The following is an 18,620-nucleotide window of genomic DNA, read 5'->3' on the forward strand; positions in this document are numbered from 1 at the left end:
GAAGCAAACAAAAATCATCTCCGGGGAAAGATTACCCATAAACCTCAAATTATTTTTTATAATCAGCTTTTCTTATACAACACCCAGCATACAATCAAAGATAACTGAATGGGTGAAGAGCCATGACAATGTATATTAAAACCAGCAAAAAAAGATAAAAAGCAAAAAAACAGTCCCCCCCCCCCAAAAAAAAACCCCAGATAATAGAAACAGAAGTACTGGGGGCTCCAAATATTAGAATCGTCACACACAAATTATAAAACAACACGTTTTTCTATGATCAAGATGACAAAAGACAAGGTTAGACATTTCAGCAGAAAACTGGAAACCTAAAAGAGACACTGCCATCTTTGAATAAAAATGAAATAGAAATCCCAGGGCTCAAATATACAGTAATGAATGAAGAACTAAATAGATAAGATTTATTAGCAAATTAGATGTAGCAAAAGAGAGAAACTGAATTGTCATGGTCAGGAGAAATCATAATTTCTTCCGGAAAGAAAAAATAAATAAAATCCAGAAAGACGAAAGGATGGAAAAATACAAAAGGGAAGATAAAAAACTCAAATGAGTCAGTAAGAAGACACTCCACAGGAAAAGAGAAAAAAAGAGACAGCGTGGGGCAGGATAATGGTCAAAGAGCTAACAATCAACATGAGGGTTCCAAACTGATACGACATCAATTCATAGATTCTCCAAGTCCCGCTCGAGCCCCAAGCAGGATACTACAGAGAAACACATCTCTAGATGCATCCAGTGAAACAGCAGAAATCCAAAGACTAAGAGATGATCAGAAAACAGATAAAACAACCAAAGGAAAAGGACAAAGTACCGTCACAGGAGCAGTGGTTAGAAAGATAACACATGTATCAACAGAAATGATGAAAGCCAGAAGATCATAGAATGATTCTTTTAATATGTTGGGGAAAATAGCACCAGAAAACCCTGCCAACCTAGAATTATTCCACACCCAGTAAAAATATCCCTCAAGATTTTTTCAGACAAACAAAAACTGAGAGTTCACCACCAGCAGACTCAAAAACAATTCTAGAGTGTATTCTTTATGGAGAAGGAATGTCAGAGTTATAGGAAAGAATAAAGGGGAAGGAAAAAACTGTAAATATGGTAAATTTAAACAAATATTGACAATATTAAACAACAGTAATAATGTCTATAGACCTTCAAATATATACAGAATTAAAATATAGCATAGCAGTTGGGGAAGAAAACGGATGTAAAAGTCCAAATGTCCTTGCATAGTCTGGGAAGAGAGTAAAAGTATAAGTGTATAAGTACAACTACATTAGATTTCGATAAGTCAAGGATGCGTGTTGCGCTAAGGTAACCACTAGAAGAACAGCAAATGGGTTTATAATTTCCCAAATAAACCAGAGAGGAAAAAAGGAATAACAACAAATACACAATCAATCCAGAAGGAGGAAAGAAAACGGAGAAAGAGATACACAGAACAGGCATGACAAATAGCAAGATGGTATATTAAACTCCAAATAATTACTTAAAAATGGAAGTTGACTAAATGTTCTAGTTAAAAGACACAGACGGTTAGGCAGGGTTGAAAACATACTAGATGGTGTCTGCAGGAAATATATCTATAACATAAAAATAGAGAAGATTTGAAAGGAAAATAATGGAAAAGAAGATCATATAAATGCTAACCATAAAAGTAGAGGTAGCTAAAAATACTAGGCAAAGTAGTTTCTCTTATTCCAGAGATAAAGACAGACATTTCATAATGGTAAAAAGATTCAGCTCACTAGGGGAACCTAACAATTCTAAATTTGTACGCACCCAACACCACGCCCTCAAAGTGAAACTAGCAAAAATAGAAAGAAATAAATGAGAAATCGGTCTGCAATTTGAGAAGAATGTATGTTGCCACCATTTATACAATAATTTAATGAAGATCCTCGCTGATACAGTAACTCGAGAAAAATAAATAAAATATATAATGATTTGAAAGGAAGAAAACAGTATTTTAGATCTTTTTTTAAACTTATTTATTTACTTATTTATTTTTTGCCCCGCGCCTCGTGGTTTATGGGATTTTAGTTCCCCAAACAGGGATTGAACCTGCGCCCTTGGCAGTGAAAGTGCAGGGTCCTAACCACTGGACGGCTAGGGAATTCCCTATTTTAGATTATTATTTTCATAAAAAGTCTAAATTATTAGAATTTAAAAGTGAGTTGAGTAAGATGTTGCTGGTTACAAGTGCAATTTCAAGTTGATTTGTATTTCTATGTAACATCAACAGTTAAAAAAAACGTTTTTAACAGCGTTTACAAAAACGTCAAAAAATGTTCAAGTGCCTGGTAATAAAACCAACAAAAGATGTTCAGGACCTCTATAGTACAGAAAGCTATCAACATTATTGAGAGAAAATAAAGAAGATTTAAATAAATGGAGAGCTGTACCATGGTCGTGATTCATTATTTCAAAAGTGTTGACTGATCTACAAAATCAAAGCCAGCCCAATAAAAAACCCCAGCTTTTGTTTTGTTTCGCTTTTGGTGAAACATGACAGTTCATTCTAATATTTATACAGCAATGTAAAGGGCCAAGAATAACAAAGGCAATCTTGAAGAAGAACCAGAAAGGCAGACATACTTAATCGAATCAAGACTTACCTAAAGCTGAATAAATAACATAGGGCGGGTTTTGGTGCAAAGATGGTCAGAAATAGAACAGATCAGAGAGCCCAGAAACAGCTTCACTCAGCATGAGCCCTGCTTTATGACGTGCGACCCTCGTCCCAGCTCAAAACAGCGTGTGTCCGACTCTATTGGAACTATCAGCAATGCCCTTTTTATTCTCAAAATCGTGGCACAAATCCAGCACCCTGTCCCCCTCCAGGGTCACTGCCAAGAGCCGAGATCTCGGCACAAAACTGTACATCGGTTGGGGATAAGAAATATACTGGAGGATGAATCTGTCATTTAAAAAACCACTCGGGACTAAGGAAGGATCTGTTGTACTTCGACCTTGGAGAGGTCGATGGCTTGTAGACATGTACAGGTTACAAAGTGTAAAAGCATTTCTTGCAGGGTTCTAATCACATGTACAGAATTGCGACACCAGATCCTTTCTACCTGAATAAATAGTCAGTAGCTGGTGTGACGGGAGCCCAGCCTACAGGGTGTGGACAGAGCGTGTGGAGTGAATGAATCTGTCAAATTACTCTGCCAAAAAGGATAATTTGTAGTGTGAAATCCCACAAGTGTCATGGAACACAGGTGATTTTCTAGCACACAGGAGAGAGCATTTAAAAAACCGGCCTGCATAGCAAGAGGAAGTTACTGAAAGAGTTTTTTCCGGAACTTCTGACGACAACCCTTCCTTTATTTTGTAAATCTGTTATAATAAATTCTGGTAGTAAGAACTTTTGCTTCAGCAGATACCTAAGAGTTTCCCGTCAATTAGAAATGTAAATGTTTTATTACTGCACAATATTTTAAAAAGTCAGTTTTCAGAGAATAAATGCATTGCAAATTTTAGTCATCTGTGAAAATCTGATACATTAGCAGAAATATTTAGGAAACTGGATAAAAATTTTCCCATTTTTAAGTAAACCCAGATGTTTTCTATAAAGGCAAGACAGTAGATACTTAAAATTTTCGATTGCTTTCATATGACCTAAATATATTAAAAGGTAAGGACTTACGTGCCTTCTAAACTTATTAATTTCTTACTATATTTTATGTCCTACACTACTTGCTGTTGTTGCCTGCTGAACTAATTTTCAAAAATTGATGATTTTTTCATCATTGTGGGTTTTTTAAATTAACATACGTTAACTCCAGAAATACTGTTAATCTGGAACAAGATTCACAGTCTTCCACTCAACAACAGCATGAGGCACCTCTTCAGATTGTTCAAATGAATTCTCTTTGCTCTGATTTCAAAGTCATTCACTGGTTTAATTTGCGTCCTCTTAGCGTATACTATGTGCTAAGCTCCGCACCAGGCCTTAAGGATGCAACAACGAACCAACCAAACAAGATCCCCGCTCTAGGGTAGCTTATGTCCAGTTCATAACTCTGGTAAACTGACCCAGTGGTAGCTGCAGTACCGATCTTTTAATGTCACTATAGATTACTTTTGTTGGTTCTAGAATTTTATATAAATGGAATCATAAAATATGTGCTTTCTTGTGTTTGACTCTTTTCACTTAGCATGTTTTTGAGGTTCATCCATGTGGTCCTATGATTCCACAGGACCCACAGGGAAAGCGCACCCAACCATTCGTCAGGTGGAAAATGAGAACCCAGTGTGTGCCTCTCCTCGTCCTGGTTGCTGAAGGTGGAGTGATTCTCTTGGAGGTGGCCATCCACTTAGGGAGACAATTACCACACGGAAATCAGCGCCACAAAGCACGAGAGCTGAGGACAGAGGCCAAGGCACAGTATCGTCAGAGGGGGAGGTGATCAGTGACGCGCCCAGGGTGGGGGTCAGGTAATCCTGGAACGGGGTGACTATCCACGCAGTACCATCCATTCTCTTCATTGCTTTTGGATAATGTTTGTTTTGTTTAATCATTGCAACCATCTATTTTCCTAACTAGGGATCACCTTTATTTGACTTTAGAAAGCTTATTAAGCTTTTGAAAAATGTCTGTATTTTGATAAATGCCATTTGCTAGGAATTAACCAGCGTAAGTAGGACAGCTCAAAAATGTTTCACGAGATGAGCTCACCCATGTATTCAGTACCCAGAACAAGAAGTAGAATTCTCCCAGCCCTCTGGGTGTCACAGCCCTGCCAAGGTACCCTCTCCTCTACTTTCTAAAGACCTAGAGGAGTTCTGTCTGTATACTCTCTGAGTTTCCTTAATTTTACATTTTGTGGATATATGGATATTGTGTGTGGAGCCTGTGATGAATCTGTTTTGAATGACAACTTGCCTTGTGGAGAAAGCACCACCCTGGAGGAATGAAGCTCTGCAGGCTTTGTGTGCACATGTGACGATAAAATATTCCCCCAATAAACAACGAGGTCCTAGCACAGGGAGCTATATTCAATATCCTGTGAGAAACCACACTGGAGAAGAATATGAAAAAGAATCTATGTATGTATAACCGAGTCACTTTGCTGTACAGCAGAAATTAACACATTGTAAACTAACTAGACTTCAATAAAAATTTAAAAATCTATTCATCAAATAAAGTATTTGGCTTTTCTATCCCTAGCTGGCTCTTCTCTGTTGGGTGTTAAGAAAAAGCCTCTAATCTTGAGCAAGGCTGTGACCAGTTACACAGGAAAACCGCTGTCTTTCTGAGTGGTTCCACCACAGTTTTGTTACGACAACGAATAAAACTCTTGGTAAGCCTTCTTTGCGTGCTGCCTTTAGAAGAAATAAAAGTAAAATCAAAATCAGCACGGACACGGAAAATCCCAGTGAGGGAAAGCCGAAGGATGGCTTAATTTATATTGCTAAGAACCACCAACCCCGCGATCAAGCGTTTCACGTGGGAAAACCTCAGAGAAGAGGGACGGGGCCTGTCCTCCTCCACCACGTCCCCACGCACCCACCCTGCCCACTGGCACAGTCCTGCCGAGTTCCAACCTGCGACCTGGGGAGATTCTGCTTTGACGTGATTCCCACAAGGGCCAAACTGTAAGAGGAAGGTCGTGTCTCACTTTACAGAGTCACGGTGCTCATGGGACGGGAACTTCTCCAAACTTGCTATGAGCTTGCTTAATCCCCTAGACAATCTGATGAGTTGGGTATAACCGGTATCCTCATTTTACAGACGACAAAACCGAGAGACAGAGACAGCAGGCGAGTCAAGGGTCGCAATGAGCCAGGGTTCAGCCCGGAGTCTGGCCCGCAGAGCCCTTAGCCCCTGTACTGCACTCAGGATAACGCAGGGCTGGGATGTGCTGACCACGACTTACTGCTTGTCTTGAAGGTCACTGGTCAGGGCGGAGGTATTAGTGCTCCTGTGTAGCGACGTTTGAGTGTACTGGGCCGGCGGCCGGGGACCAGGAAGGAGCACGGCAGAGTCCTTGCTGTCAAGGAGTCCTTTTATGGAGGAAAATAGGAGCACGAGGTCAGCTGCAGAGGACTCAGAGCACAGAGAACCGGGTTCTACTTAGAAGGGCAGACCCAGAGAGCAAAAGGGAGTGGGCCATGGCACCTCCATCATACGAGTCACTTCCCTCACCTGGAAAAGTGATGAATGAGGGCCCTGTTCCATAAATTTCCCCCAAACCCTAACATCCTGCCATCTTCACGCCTGGTCACCGTCCTGCTCAGGAATGGGCCCCACTGGCCACATGCTGGTGATCAAGTCAGCAAGACTGTGCCAGGCTTGCAAGGCAAGATACTGGGGACAACTGGGAGGCAAGATACTGGGGACAACTGGGTGCTTCCTGTGACTGCAGTTGCTGTGCTGAGTAAAAACATAATGCGCAGGACAGGGCTACGACCGTAAGAAAAACAAAAGCCACAGAATGGTCCAGGTAGCAGAGACACTACCCGCCTCAGATGTGCAGACCCCTGGGGCCTGTGTTCACAGCATGGTCCGTATTCATGGAATGGAACGAGGGGAGCACATGCTTTCGTTCTCTGGAAGAGTATCTGCTGTCACCCGCTCCTGACATCGACGCTTTCTAGCTCAGAGCTTTATGGGCTGTTATCCAAGATTGCTTGTGGGTTATTATTGAAGATGGCTCTGTCTCTCTGAGGACCAAGCAGGTTGCCTGGCAACCGTTTTCTTGTTGATTTCATATCTCCTCTTATCTCGGTTTCTATATCTTCAGCAAATCTATCCCTATTCTGCTCCCTCCTACTCAGAATAAAGTCTCTTTACATTCCTGAATTACCAGGCACAGAAAACAGAGTGACAGATTTCACCACGCTTAATCCTAAGAGGCTGAGGGAGTTTCACTGCTATGACTGCGTCTCAACTTTGAGTTTGAAGCATTGCGGGAAAAATCCCTGCTGACTTTTAAAATGTGACCTGTGAGGCTGGTGGCGGAGCGCACAGCTGTTCTGGGGGAGACGAAGGTGAAGTTCACGTTGGGGCTCAGGGTCACGCGCTGTAAGGAATTTGGTCAGAGCTGGATTTTCCTGGGGAATAGGAGGAATGTGTGCTTTGAGTTTTCAACACAAAGCAACAAGGCATGTCTCCTTTTCTAGTGGTGAAAACGTTGGCAGATTCTTAAGTAGCTGTCATTCAAACTTGGAGGGGCGCTGAGCGTGGACTGTACCTGAAAGAGGGCTGGTCTGAGCCAGGGAGACATGCTGAGCGTCTGCAGCTGTTCCTGGAGGGTTCCACGTCCTCTGCCCGCACAGACCCTCTCACTAATGCCTGAGATTCTACGGCTAAGTTACATCCTGTTGCCTTAAACAATCAGGCGTGCTTTAAAATAAAAATGCTTGCTACAGGAATAACTGTCTTCAGGTACCACTGATGTCCCAGTGAAGATCAATCATCACATCTTTGTAGGGCTGAGGATCTGAGAACAAGCTTGATGGGAGAGAGACCACGAGAACACTGGGCTCTGGGGAAAATGACAAAAATAATGGGCCCTAGTGGGTCTCTGTCTGCAAGGACTATGAAAGTCTGGGGGCAACATCGTCCTCCTCTGTCGTTTTTTGAGATCTCAATCAAATGCAGCCAGGGTCGTCAGCTGCTCTCTCCTGCATCTGTCCTCAGTGATGTAAACACACCTGCCTCTCTGTGTCTGTGTATGTTCTCCATCAGGGGTCTTGACGAGGCGGTCTTGCCCCCAGCCCCAGGGGCATGTGACGACATCTGGAGACATCTTCTCGGGGGAGGTGCCGGGGCATCTAGCGGGGAGGTGGGAACGGCCTACAGTGCACAGGACGGCCCCTCGCAGAGAATGATCTGACCCCAAATGTCAACAGTGCCGCACGCGGTTGAGAAACCCTTCTCCACGTGGAAGCAGAGCTGTGCCCTTCCTCGTTCCAGAATGCTGGTTTCTATACCCGTACCTGTGGAGATACCACTCAACCTTCAAGCCCCCTGTCGATGCGCCTCTCCGTCACGAGTCTTCTCCTGATACACCGACGTTCTCACCCGCACGCTTAACCTCTGCTGCTTCCTTTAACACTTACCAGATACTTCTCTGAATCATCACTTGTGACCCTGGCTTAAAGCTGCTAGTAGACTGTAAGCTCCTTGAAGGCAAAGACCCATTTCTTTCTTATTTTTGTTCCCTCTTCAGATCCTAATAATACAACTAAAATACAAAACAGACCACGAACAGTACTATAATACCAAAGATGCTGTATGAGCCCTGCTGGAGTGTGAAGGAGAGAAAGATGGATTCTGATCGTAGGAGATGGCACCGAACCAAGCCTGCCTATTACTAGCAGATTTACTCTCTGACATAAAGTGCCAACTCTTTCCCAATTACATGTAGAAGTATTTTAATTATGAGTACATTTGGCCTCTGCCATTAACTTAGCTTGGAAGTTCTCTCACTAATTTTGATATTCCAGAACTTACACGTTCCACCTTTTAATGAATAAATGAGTGAATACAAACTAGGTAACCAGGTCCATGATCACAAGGGGTTTAAGTCGAGACATGACGCCGCGAGGTCTCTGAAGGGCAGGCTGGTCCCCACTCCTCCCTTCTCCACTCTGGACCTTTCTCCAGCGCACCTGGAACGCCTGTAGAAACTCGGACGGAACTAGCTGGTATTGTAGGAATTTGATTCAGTGCAGCCAGGAGAGGGGGTAACTTGGTTAATCACACACTTACTGGGCGGAGGCGGGTCTGAGGCTAAACCCTCCATGACCATAACCTACTGTTATTTATTTCAATGCGTTTCTTTGTTTGTTTCAAGCAGCGGTATTATCAGGATGACTGAATTAGGAAATGGTGTTTGTTAGGCGTATTGATGGAGCCAGTTATGATAGAACGAACGATCCATCAGAATAACTGACTTTGCTCTCTTCTTTCCCCTCCACCGCTGAGCGTCTGTCACGCAGGCGGAGTGACAGCTGGTGATGCACGATTACCGCAGGAAGTGGATTAAATAACTCAGAAGGACTTCCCTGGTGGCGCAGTGGTTAAGAATCCTCCTGCCAATGCAGGGGACACGGGTTCGAGCCCTGGTCCGGGAAGATCCCACATGCTGCAGAGCAACTAAGCCCGTGCACCACAACTACTGAGCCCGCGAGCCACAACTGCTGAAGCCCGTGTGCCTAGAGCCTGTGCTCCGCAACAAGAGAGGCCACCGCAGTGAGAAGCCCGCGCACTGCAACGAAGAGTAGCCCCTGCTCACTGCAACTAGAGAAAGCCCGCGCACAGCAACAAAGACCCAACGCAATCAAAAATAAATAAATAAACTTATTTAAAACAAACAAACAAACAAAACCCTCAGAAATTCCTTTCCTGTCCTACGATGCCTGTGAGACAGCACTCATTATCTACAAGTGATCTGATCTTAGGGCTGAAACAGACTGTCACCCGGCTCTATGTATTTATGTGTTTTAACCACACAAGGAAAAGGATCCTCAGCACTAAGTCGTAAGAAGGAATGTCTGGCACACCGGGCTTCCCAGGTGGAAGGAAAAATCACACCTGGACTGGTCCCAGCAAACAAACAACACTGGCCACTTCTGAAAATAGCCAGGATCAGAAAGAAAAATCTTTACTTTCAGTAGAAAGGGGTATTACATGGGGGTCTTTCGAGAGCTCTAACGAAACACCTTCTATGTGCCAGGCGTTTCAGAGTTACCATTCTCACTCCTCTCTGCCTTCTAAGTGGAACCCCTCAGCTCAGCTTCACCGGTGAGGAGACCAAGGTGCAGAGTGTACGCTTAGGGCACGTGAGTCCACCCCCAAGCTCCCCTCACTGGCCCTCTGCACCTCTGGGTGAGCGGTTGGGGTGTCAGGGCTCGGGGCAGGGCTGGGTGGACAGGCCCTGGGAGAACAGGGACCGATGCCAGCCAGAGGGGTGCATTAGCCAGCCCTGGCTGCTGTTGACAGATCTCAAAAAATGACAGAGAAAGAGGTTCCCAGCAGATGTTATAGTTCTTGGAGACAAAGACCCTCTTTTTGGCCCCCATTTCAAAATAAATTTGGAGCTTTTTCAATAGGAAACTGGAGATCCCAAGTTACCAGTGAAGGACGGGTGTGAGGTCTCGAGAGCCGCTGTGCCCCCTGCCCTCTGCCCCCCGCACCCTGAAGGCCTGCGTCAGGCCCGAGCCTCCATCCTGCCCACATCCCAGCCGCTCGGCTTCCGGCCCTCCTTAGCCCCACTGGCCATCGTCACAACTCTTGCTGCAGGTTGTTGAAACCCAGCTTCACCTGGTTAAGAGGGAAGAAGAGGCGTGTCTACTGGCAGCTTGAAGAGATGGCCAGGGTGTGTCCGGGGACGCAGCTGGACCAGGAAACACCTGCACTGCGGCCCCGGAACGCGCCCAGGCTGCTGTCCTCGGGGTCAGCCATTTCCTCACCCTTCTTTCCACACTGGCACACCTGGGCGTCACGACCACAGGGGCGCCCAGGCCTGTTCTCTCTGGCCCCAGGAGGAGCTGGGCCTGGAGGAGAGGTGCCCGCCAGGCCACTGGATGGAGTCTCGCTCCCAGCAGCCCTGCCGTCACACGCTTCGAGTCGAGGCGGCAGGACGCTCCCACAGGGAGGGGTGGGCGGGCCGAGCACACAGGATTCTAGGCGTCCACCCAGTGTCCCGACACCAGAGTGTCCCGAATAACTTAGAACGTCATTTCTCCATATGCAGTGGGTGCAGAAATCCCGAGAGACCTCGTTACAAACCCAGATTCCTGGGCCCAGCCCTTAGAGATGCTGCTTCACTGGGCTGGATTCTCTGCTTCCTGCACTTCTCACGGGCCCCGGGGAGGCTGTGCTGGCCGGGAGGCTCACCTGAGTGGCCCTGACGTAGAAGGCAGAGCTGGGTCTGCAGAATCCCAGATGATGCGCCATCCACCCCGGGGTGAGACGCCGCCTCCGGGCAGGCCTGGCTTGGGAGAAGGGGCTGTAGGGAGCTCCGAGCCTCTGGTGCCGGGACGGTCTCTCCCGTTTCTGCCTTCGTACGGCTGTGACGGTTACCTGGCAGAGGGGCTGGAGGAGGTTCCGGGTAGCAACCGGCCTCTGGCCTTCCGCGGTTTCAACACGCTCGCAGCGTCCTATCCCAGGAGCGGTGGGGTGTGGGCAGACGGGCGAGGAGAGACTGGCTGTGGCTGCTAAGAGGGCAGATGAAACAACAGCAGAACTCCATCCAGCCTGTGCCCTCAGGGCTGTCCTCCCTCGAGAAAGAAGCAGCCGGGTCTGCAGGGAGAAAGAGGCTAAGAACCGGAGGACGGTTTACCAGCTGGGGTTCCGTCCATTCCTGCGTGAATGTCCAGTGAGCGAACGAAAAACATCTGTCTTCCAATCGTCAGTCCTCTGAAAACTTGCCAATGATCCCTGACCCTTTCCTATATAAATGGCAAGACGGGTCCCTCACTTTTAGACAGCACCTACGTCACCTCATCTGATTTTCATAAGAAACTTCCAAAGTAAAAGAGGGCCCAGCGGCCTCTCTTATCCTCACTTTATTTATTTATTTATTTTCGGTACGCAGGCCTCTCTCTGTTGTGGCCTCTCCCGTTGCGGAGCACAGGCTCCGGACGCGCAGGCTCAGCGGCCATGGCTCACGGGCCCAGCCGCAGCCGCTCCGCGGCATGTGGGATCCTCCCAGACCGGGGCACGAACCCGCGTCCCCTGCATCGGCAGGCGGACTCCCGACCACTGCGCCACCTGGGAAGCCCCTGTCCTCACTTTAAAGCTGGGAAAATTGAGGCCCAAGGGAGTGAGGTGACCTGCCACCGGCTGGACAATGGCTTTGTCTCAAAGTCTAGTTTTCCCATCATGGACGGAGGCTGGAATTGAATGGCTCACCAGCAAAATGCGGAGTTTCCTTTAGGTGGCTTTGTGATGTGAACACAAACCACGCATCCTCAAACTGCGCGTGTTTTTAGAGGTTGTTGTAACCCATCCCCCTTCAAGGAATGAGGAGCCTGAGGCTGGGAGAGACTAAATGATACCCTGAGATTCCAGAAGCCGTCCAGCTCTGTCTCAGATTACGACCTTGAGCATGTTCATTATATCCTTTTTATTTCACTTCATTAGAACATGGACAGATAAGGAAGCACTGGCTTTGCAATCAGTTTATTGCTTCAATAAGATACTGCAAAAGGGACCTGGGTGGTCCTGCTTTTAGTGCAGAAGTAGAAAATTCGTACCATATCCTACACGGTCACTCCCAGCAGTTCCCAAGCTCAGCGAGGCGGCCGGGAGAACGCCCCCGACACGGTGATCCACTCCCCGAACCAGGGAGAGTTCGCACCTGCCCGGCTGAGACAGAACCACGTTTCCTAAATGTGTCCAGTACACAAGCGCTTGCTGAAAACCTCCGAGGAGCCAGGCGTCGTGAGGTTACCACCATCATTCCTACGGCTGCCCCCAGGAGGCTTATCCGAAGCCGAAAGGCCAGAATCTCTGCAGCACCAGCTGCCAGGCGTGATGTCAGCACAGGGGGAGCGGAGTCTGTTCTAACTGGATGGTTCAGTGAAGGCTTCACATTTTTGCTGGCTTGAGCAAGACTTCAAAAAATAGATAATGGAAGAAAGGTAGGATTCCAACTCAAATACTTCCTGCTCCAGGAAACGGCTGAACAGTGAGAAGGTGGCCGGTTATGTAACTTCCCTCAGTAACGAATTACCAGCCGGGACTCTGCCATTGCTGAAGCAGAGGCTGCCCGGACCCGGGCGCCCCAGGCGTAACCCCTGGGGAGCAACCAGGCATCTTCCTCCACGCACTTGGACTCAGGCTTTCGATGCCCATGGGCAAGTGTGCCGTTTTCCAAGCCCTCAGCCCGAGAAGAGACTTCTTGTTTTCACAATACTGGTTTCCCTGGTGTGACATGGAGGAAGTGTGACAGCGAGGAAGTGGCAGGGCGGGCAGGGAACCTGAGGGCTGCAGGCTCCTATTCCTCCGTGAGAAGCCAAGTGAATACAACCCGCGTTCTACAACGGGAGTGAAAAGTTAATCAAAATCGGCAAGAAGCACAGAAATCGAGTTGCTTGAAAATCTCTGTCTTCCCGAGGGCCCAGCTGGCCACCGTGGAGCCTCCGTGAGCAGCAGAAAGGTGCTGTTTCCTCTGGCGTCAGCCGACCCTCCCCTGCCTGGGGGAGCCTCGCCAGCACAACACACGCGAGTCCATTTCAAGGTGGATGATTTAAACCAGCCCCGCTGGGGAAAACCAGCAGCCGCGGTTTGAAGGGTCCGACAGAAGGGAGGTGGGCAGGCCCAGGTGACACGGGGACTTGTCCTCCCGAGTCACCGAAGTGGTTGGAACCAGAAAGGAAAGATAAATGAGTGTCCAGGTAGGAGGCAGGCGGGGGGCAAAGGCAACAGTGCAGTTGTACCCACATCTAGGGGAGCCCGTTGGCTACTGGAAACTTCCTCCTGGCACTGACGGCGGGTGGTGCGGGGGGCTCTCCAAGTGTGGTCTGCACGCGTCGGCAGCACCAGCCTCACGGGGAACCTACTAGAAACACATTCTCAGCCCCACCGCAGACAGACTGAACTAGCATTCTGGGCTCTGATGTGCACAGGAGTCCGAGAACCAGGGGCAAGGTGGCTGAGCACTCAGGCTGCCTGGGTTTCAGCCCGCTCTGTGGCCCCGGGACAGTCACTCAGCCTCTCTGAGTCCCAAGTCCTCTTCTAGATACAACATAGACGAGGCTCAGGTGGTCATTTGGGAAACTGAGATGATAAATGTAAAACACTTCCAACAGTGCCTGACGTACAGCAGGCGGCACACATGTCAAGTGTCCCTGGAAGACTGCAACCCTCCCTATGCCCGGGCTGGCCTCCTGGGCTCAGCCCGGCCCCTCAGGGAAGGAGATGAAAGGAGCTGCAGGCCGGGCGCTGGCCTCGTACCCGGCGCGGTCCAGAGGGAGAGCAGTCAACATCCAGCAAGGGGAGCAGCGCTCCCTGAGCTCTGAGCACGAGGGCACGGGCTTTGCGAGCACATCCAGGCGGGTGTGCAACTGGGGTGGGGCCTGACCTGGCCTGAGGGGTCACAGGCCTCGCGAAGGAAGTGACGTTTGAGGTGAGATCAGGAGAACGAGAAACGCTCCTAACTCACCCTTCTTGAGCAGACGGTTCTCAGCAGGTCATTCCCACTGCGATTAGGTAATATTTTGATCCCCATCCTACAGATGAGGGGAGTGAAAACAAAGATGACGACCCTGATCGAGGTCACCCAGGGGAGAAGTGGCACAGACAGGACTCGCACCCAAGTACACAGATCTGAGCCCTGGCTCTTCACCACCTGGGGGCAGGGGCTGAGGGCAGGGAGGGAGGGAGCGAGGTGGCGGGACCCGATGCGTGAGACCAGGTGGGCGGATGCGGTCTTGGGGACTAAAGCATGGACTCCGTCTTTATACTGAGAGTGTGGGGAGTTTAAGTGGGTGGGGGGGTGCGGCGGGGAGGGGTTGGTGGTATGTGATCAGACCCCTCCCTGGGTGGGCTTGAGGGCAGGGGGAGGTCCAGGTAAGGGACGAGGGCGGTACAGTCCAGGCGCTGGAGAAAGCAGCCCGAGGTCCAGACCACATCTTCCTGGTTCTTAGGAGCCCGATGTCACAGCCCGTGCTCTGCGTCACACAGAACAAGTGGCCCTTCGGGGTTCTGTGTGCAGCCACTGAGAGTCACCCACTGAGGCCAATTCCAGGACGTGACAAACCACACGGCGAGGCGAGAAAAAGCAAGCAGGCTAGGAAACGGGCGATGTTGCTTCCAATTCTCTCACACACATGCGAAAAGATACCCCAGAGATGTATACTAAAAAGCTAGCAGTGGTTACTGCTGAGAAGAAAAATTAAAGTTGACTTTTATTATGTTTTTTCTGTGTGCTTTCTTCTGTTTTTGGCTGCATCTCCTCTCGTACCTTTTCGGCAACGGTCACATTACTTTTGTAAACGTACAGATAAATAGTAAGCTTTTTAAAAACCTGGTGATTGGCCCATGAGGGTTAGCTACAAACGCTGAGCCAGTCTTGGCTGAGTGCGGTCACGGGCACGAGGCGGGCCGCTGTGCTGAGACCAGCCGTCGCGGTGGAGCCCGCCTCCTGGTGGACACACACGTCGAGCGAGGGCAGGCCTCCCCTGTCAGACACCGACATAAATGTCTCAGTGACAGTTTATTCACTCATTTTGTCAGTCAACAAATACACACTGACCACCTCACCCGTGTTTATATTCCCAAGCATGGTGGGAATATAAAAGCGAATTTAAATACTGTTTATACTAATGATGTTTATAATAAAATCATGTTTAGGGGTACGGCTTATGCTGCTTTTGTTCGAGGCTTTTGTCTCCACCTTGGTCCTATTCCTCGGAAACTAGTACGTTTACCTCCATGCTGTTACTGAGAAGGGCAGATTTTTCTTGGTACATTTCCTGATTACAATTATAGTCCCAGAAGCTACTGATTTTCATAAATGGTTTACACCTGACAATTTTCCCCGGTCCTATTATTAGTTTTCTCAAGGTACACAATCAGGGCGGAACTTTGTTTTGTCTAAGATGTAGTCGCTACGCGTCTGGGCTCAGAGATCTGTCCACTCTAGGTGTGCCTGCCCCGCCGTCCCTCCAGACCCACGCTCCACCCTTTCCGTCCTGTTTTACCAGGGGAGCATCTGGCAGGTTCTGCAACGGGGGCACCAGCGAGTCGGCCGGTAGGGGGCGGGGTCAGGCACTCGCCTCCTTCTCCCACCCTCCCCCCACTCCTGCCAGGACATGCAGCGGAGGCTGAGGTCCCCCCGACCCCACCCTGTCTACGTACAGCCTGCCCACTCTGGTCAGAGGCCAGGCCTTGAGTCCCGACGGTTGTGAGCTGCAAAACCTTAATTATCCTGAATATTAGTCAAGGCGATGGACTGACCCACGTCTCACTTCAAGTCCTCCCAAGCCCCGCCCACCGTGCAGTAAAGGGGTCGTACGCTGGAGACACAGCACACAGTGCGGAGCCCGGGGACAGGACGGGCAACCTGGCAACGCACTTGGCAGGTCCCAGCGGGGGACAAGAACCCGCCTCGCATACGCGGCAGGCGTCTGCAGGGCTCCAACGGCAGTGGTCATCCTCTCCCACTCCAGGAGGATCTCTGAACTGGACCCCAGTAGAGCTGGGGGCCTGGGTCCCACGTCACACGCAGAGACCAAGGGGACACACACACACACACACACACACACACACACAACTGCTCGCTGGGAGAACGCCTGCCCACGTGGCACCTAGAACACAGGGAGCAGACTTTTCCCCCACTTGGCGAGAGAACAGAAGAGGTTCTCTGGGGCTCTAACCAGCCCAAGAGGAAAAGTCCTGAAGACCCTGGCTTCCAGGGTTTCCAACAAACGGCTCCTTGAGGATCAAAGCCACACCCCGTGCCCCATCCCCGCCCCATGCTCCGAGCTTCCAATCTGCTCTCGAGCTGAACGGGAGCACACCTAACCCGGGGCTGCTGGACATCTGAGGAAAAAGTGCTGTGAAAGAGGCCAAAACGAACAGAAAAAAACCGTGGAAGCAAAGAGAACATACAGGGAAGAAAATTAAAAACAAATTTGATATCCTCACGGAGATAAGTAATCACCAAACACACAGAGGCTACAACAAAAAAAAGACATTACCAAAAAAGTGAGCTCTCGGAAATTCATAGCACGATGATGGCAAAGAGGAAAAAATTAAGTTGAGAAACTCTCTCAGGGAGAAGAGCACAAGACAAAGGCTGGAAAATACGGAGGAAAGAAACATATACAACCTGCAGAGGGCAAAGCTCCAGGGGCTATTCAAGACGGACCAGAGAAGGTTCCAGAAAGACGGACCAGAGAAAGGCGGAGGTAAGAATCCCAGGGGAGAGCGGACGGACCAGAGAAGGTGGGGGTGAGCAGGATCCACAGGGAAGAGCGGGCCTCTGCGTCCGAGGCCCCCCCTTATGAGCTGGCTGATCCAGGGCAAGTGAGCCTCCTTACCCCGAACATGTGAATAGGGGTACTTAGTTTACTGGGTTATTACGAGGATTCAAATGAGTTGTCCCTGCAAAGCGCTAAGAACCAAGCTGTGCCTATCACGACCTCAGTAAACGAAAGCCACCGCCAGCTCCTCTTTCCCACATACACACCACACACGACCTGTCACCAAATTTTACTGGCTCGTCCTTCAAGCGCCCTCATCACCAGACCAGCCTTACCATCTCCGCCACCACCGCTTGCGCACCAGCACCTCCCAGGCTTCACAGACGCCGCCTGGCCCTTGGCCGCCCCTCCTCCCTTCCGTCCTCTCTCTGGGCCACAGCACAGGTGACCCTCATGACACCTAAGTCCCACCACATCACTCCTTTGCTAGAACCCTGAGTAGAAGCCAGTCTCCCATGACCAAGAAGCCTCCACACCGTCATCTCCCGGCGACGCCGCTATCTCTGCTCGCGTGCTGGACCGGCCTCACCGGACACCGAGCCGGCCAGGCACCTTCCCGCTCAGGGCCCTGTGGACTCGCCCCTCCGGCAGCCTGGCAGGCCCTCCTCCGGGGCACACTCCCCCTCTCGTTCTCGCGGAGGTCTGCTTGGCCACCCGAACATCTGGACCACACCCGCTCCTGTCTTCGTCCATCCCGGGGCAGTACTTCTTCCTCAGCACTTATCCCGCTGCCATGCTGAAACGCTCTTCTCCGCGCCGTTTCACGAGCACAGGATCGTCGTCTGCTGCTGTTGTTTGTTCACTTATGTTCCCAACGAGAGCCCAGCGGGAGGCAGGCACTCAGTGTTCACTGAATGAAAAGAAAAGAAACTTGCCCAGGACTCAAAGACCTGAGCTTCCAGACTGAAAGGCTCCACCTACCGCCCAGGAAAATCATCGCAAACTTTCCGACCCCGGGAACAGAGAGAGACTCGCTCGGCCCGCAGAGGTCAAACTTCTCGACAGCAACGTGGGCAAGAGGGAGGCAACTGGCAAACGCTGCCCACCGAGAACTTGTTCCCAAACCACCAGGCGAGTCTGAAGGTAGAGTAAGAGCACTTCCAGACTCTCAAGGTCTAAAATCATCTTGCCTTCCAGGCATCCATGCTCCTTAAAGCGACTGCAGGATCTGTACCACCGGAGCAGAAGGGAGAGCACGGGGTCCCGAGGTCAGATGTGACACACGGATGGAGCAAAGGTGCCCAGGGGGTCACAGCGCAGGGGAGACCACCGACAGGCGAGTAGATGGCAGTGTCCTTGGCGCAATGGGTGTCAAACGGCTAGGAAGGAGTTGGAGAAGAATCAGTGAAACGGAGCAGGACCCCAGGGTCCTTCCCCCCACGTCCTCAGCCTGCCTTCTGTCTGTGGAAAAAACTCTAGGCAAAGAATAAGTTTAATCAGAGAAGTGAGAAAACGCAGAAACAAAGGAAAGTGGTTCAACAGGACAAGACAATAGTTGAGTCGATAGCGCAGTCAAGGCCTGCAGTTCCTCCTCAGGGGCCACAGATGATACTCTGAGCCCCATCCTGTGAGCCATCTTGGCAGACACTGAAACCCACCAGGTGGAAGAAGTGAACTGCACGAGGACCGGACTGTAGCCGTGA

At 49.6% G+C, this 18,620-nt stretch overlaps 1 long non-coding RNA gene across 1 annotated transcript; it reads left to right on the top strand.

The window, feature by feature from the left end:
* The first annotated feature begins 11,765 nt into the window (after positions 1 to 11,765).
* LOC116762704 lies at positions 11,766 to 14,890 on the top strand. Its single transcript, XR_004352326.1, has 3 exons — positions 11,766 to 13,229; positions 14,227 to 14,307; positions 14,638 to 14,890. It is a non-coding gene; the product is annotated as an uncharacterized LOC116762704 (long non-coding RNA).
* Positions 14,891 to 18,620: the final 3,730 nt, after the last annotated feature.

The sequence above is a fragment of the Phocoena sinus genome, chromosome 11 (genome assembly GCF_008692025.1).
Source record: "Phocoena sinus isolate mPhoSin1 chromosome 11, mPhoSin1.pri, whole genome shotgun sequence".
Taxonomy (NCBI): domain Eukaryota; kingdom Metazoa; phylum Chordata; class Mammalia; order Artiodactyla; family Phocoenidae; genus Phocoena; species Phocoena sinus.